Genomic DNA, 3,754 nt, shown 5'->3' with positions numbered 1-3,754 from the left:
GCCAACGCTAAAACTTGGCCGCCAGAGGCTGTGGAAGCCTTCAAGTACCTTAAAGAAGCCTTCATCTCGACTCCTATTCTTCAGCAACCGGATCCTTCCTTCCCTTTCTTCCTTGAGGTAGATGCATCCTCTACTGGAGTGGGAGCTATTTTGTCTCAGAAAAATTCTACTGGAAAGTTTTCTCCCTGTGGCTTCTTTTCTCGCAAATTTTCGGCTACCGAAAAAAACTATGGCATTGGAGATAGAGAACTTCTCGCTATCAAATTGGCCTTGGAAGCTTGGAGACACCATTTGGAAGGGGCCAGATTTCCTGTTACTATTTTTACAGATCATAAGAACTTGCTGTATTTACAAACTGCATCTTGCCTCAATCCTCGTCAGGCCAGATGGTCCCTATTTTTCTCCCGCTTCGATATGATCATTACCTTCAGACCAGGGTCCAAGAACAAAAAGGCTGACGCTCTCTCTCGTTCCTTCGACTCCATGGATACAGAAGAAGAAGGTTCTAGATCCATCCTAGATCCAGAATGTATTTTGGCTACTACTCCCACTCACTTTTATCATTCCTCACAGGAAGACTTTGGTTCCTCCACATCTCCAATCAAAACTCCTTAAATGGGCTTATACCTCCCGTTTTTCTGGTCATGCCGGTATAAAGAAAACCTTGGAATTTATCTCCCGTGGTTATTGGTGGCCGTCTATCCACTCAGACGTTCGACAGTTTGTGACGGCATGTTCCACTTGTGCTCAGAACAAAGTCCCTCGTCAAGCTCCATACGGTCTGCTGCAACCTCTACCAATTCCAGATCGACCTTGGAGTCATCTTTCCATGGATTTTATCACAGATTTACCCTCCTCCAGAGGTTTCTCAGTAGTATGGGTGGTCACTGATCGCCTTTCCCGGGCCGCTCATTTTGTGGAATTAAAAGATCTCCCTTCTGCTCCTGTTCTGGCTCAACTCTTCATCAAAGAGATTTTTACGCCTACATGGCTGTCCAGATGTTATCGTTTCTGATCGGGGAACTCAGTTCGTGGCAAGATTTTGGAGGGCTTTTTCTCGTCTCTGTGGTATTAAGTTGAATTTCTCCTCAGCATATCATCCTCAAAGTAATGGTCTCACTGAAAGGATGAATCAAGAATTGGAGAAATTTCTTAGATGTTTCATTTCAGCTAAACATGATGATTGGGTCGATTTTATTACCTTAGGCAGAATTCGCTCACAATAATAATTCGCATGATTCTACCTCCACTTCTCCCTTTTTTGCTCTTCAGGGATTTCATCCTAAAGTTCCACCCTTCAAGGATTTACCCGCTTCTGGAGTTCCTGCAGTTGATTCCCTTCTATCAGACTTCTTGGCTAGGTGGGATCTTATTAAACGCAAATTGCTTCACACCTCTGCCATCAGTAAAAAAGCATTTGACAAAAGAAGAAGACCATCTCCATTACTTGCTCCTGGTGACAAAGTATGGTTGTCTACGAAGAATCTTCGCTTGCTGGTTCCCTCTAGGAAATTCGCTCCCTGATTTATTGGCCCCTTCAAGATCATAGAGGTCGTTAATCCGGTGGCCTTTAGATTAAAGTTACCTCCTACCTTGAGGATTCCCAATGTGTTCCACATTTCCCTTCTCAAGCCACTTGTAATTAACAAATTTTTCTCTTTACCAAGACCTTTTGCTGCCATCTCTACGCCAAATCAGGAATTCGAGGATAAAGAGATTCTAAACTCTCGTATCTCCAGAGGTTCCTTACAGTTCCTGGTTGATTGGAAAGGATACGGCCCGGAGGAACGTTCTTGGATTCCTGCAAGAGATCTTCATGCTCCAAACTTGTTAAAAAAATTCCATGCCAAGTTCCCTCAAAAGCCTTATAGGTTGTCCGGAGGCCACCCTTGAGGGGAGGGGTACTGTTAGGATCTTACCTGTTCCCCGCTCCGCTGCGCTGTCGGGTCTGGCAGCTTGTCATCTTCAGCAGGGAGCGCTCTCCCTGATGGCGCCGCTGCACTTCCGGATTCTCGCAGCAAGGGTCATGTGACTCTGGGCGGGGAATTCAAAAACTACTTATTCCTGCTCTGACACGCTATCTGTGTCAGAGCAATGTGTTTCCTGTTCCTGGCTCCCTGTTCCTGTGTATCTGACTCCTGTGACCCTGCTCCCTGTGTACTCCTATATTCCTTTTACTCCTGTGTATCAACCTGGCTGTGACCTGACTATTCTTTGGCTTAATCCCTGGCACCGCGAATTGGACTGACCATCACGTGTACCGACCCGGCTGTGTTACCGACAACTCTTTGGATTTCCCTCTGGCACCGTATACCTGATACCTCCTGTGTACCGACCCGGCTGTGTTTCAACTCCTCTGGACTCATCTCCTGCTACGCACTCCACCGACTCCGTTTATCTAGCCGGTTACTGCTCCAGACCTTCAAACCCTGGAATTCACGGTTAGTGCCTGTATTTACCTCACTTTGTCATATTGCCTATTTGACTACCCATCACTTAGAGCCTTCTCCCTTACGTCAGTAGGCTAACCTGGGGGCCGCTACCTGCGGTTCTTCGGCAGCAAAGTCCACCCTACCTTGCGGTGGTTCTTGGTGAAGACCGGAAGGCCGTTAGACTCTGCGCCCTAGGTAAGCCTGTGCAAATACTGACTAAGGCATCTGAATCGTAACACCTGGTTGGTGATGAGTTTTGCAAGAATACTGATACGCATGATTGTATGGAATATCTGAACCAGACTTTTACTGCAAGGCCCGACATACGTGACACCCCCTTAGAAAATGTAGATTTTACGTTTTATACAGACGGGAGTTCTCATAGACAGACAGAGACGGGAGAACTATGTACTGGTTATGCTGTTGTAGATGATTAGGATGTTGTAGAAGCTGGACCCCTTGGCCTACCTCACTCGGCCCAAGTGGCCGAACTAGTAGCATTAAGGAGAGTGTGTGAGTTGGCAAAGGGTAAGTCAGATAATATATATACTGACACTAGGTACGCCTTCGGTGTAGTGCACGATTTCTGGGCCCTTTGACGCCTTAGAAACTTCACGACAGCAGCAGGCATGCCAGTGGCACACTCACAACACATAAAAGGACTATTAACAGCAATACAGTTACCCAAGACAGTAGCCGTCATAAAATGTAAAGCCCACACTTCTGAAGAAGACCTGGTGTCATTGGGAAACAACAGGGCGGACGAAGCTGCTAAATGGGCAGCAGGGCAACCTATAAATGTATCGACCGAGACTATGATGGTTTTTCAGATATTAGACATGCAGAGATTGATTGAAATGCTAGATTTGTGTTCCCTACAGAAAAAGGTGGTCTGGAAGGTGAAGGGATGTGGTCAAGAGTCCTCGGAACTCTGGAGAGACGGACAAGGTAGGCCTGTGGCTCCCAGAGCATACTACCCAAGCCTGTCTGAGGCAGCACATGGTCTGACTCATCTGGGTAAAGAAGGTATGTGCAAACTAGTGAGAGCATACTGGTGTGCACCTGGTTTTTCTTCTCAGGCCAGTAAGAAGGCAATGTCATGTCTTACTTGTTTGAGGAAAAACATTGGGAAAACTATACCAACTGAGCCATCCCATATCTCTCCTACAGACGGACCTTTTCAGGTAATACAAATTGACTATATCCAATTACCACCTTGCAGGAATTTCAAATATGTGTTAGTATGTATTGATGTGTTTTCCAGTTAGGTGGAAGCATATCCGGCAGCCACTAATACTGCTGTGTTCACTGCAAAGAAAATT

This window comes from Mixophyes fleayi, chromosome 4, assembly GCF_038048845.1.
Source record: "Mixophyes fleayi isolate aMixFle1 chromosome 4, aMixFle1.hap1, whole genome shotgun sequence".
In the NCBI taxonomy this organism is placed as follows: domain Eukaryota; kingdom Metazoa; phylum Chordata; class Amphibia; order Anura; family Limnodynastidae; genus Mixophyes; species Mixophyes fleayi.
This window is presented reverse-complemented; position numbering follows the sequence as displayed.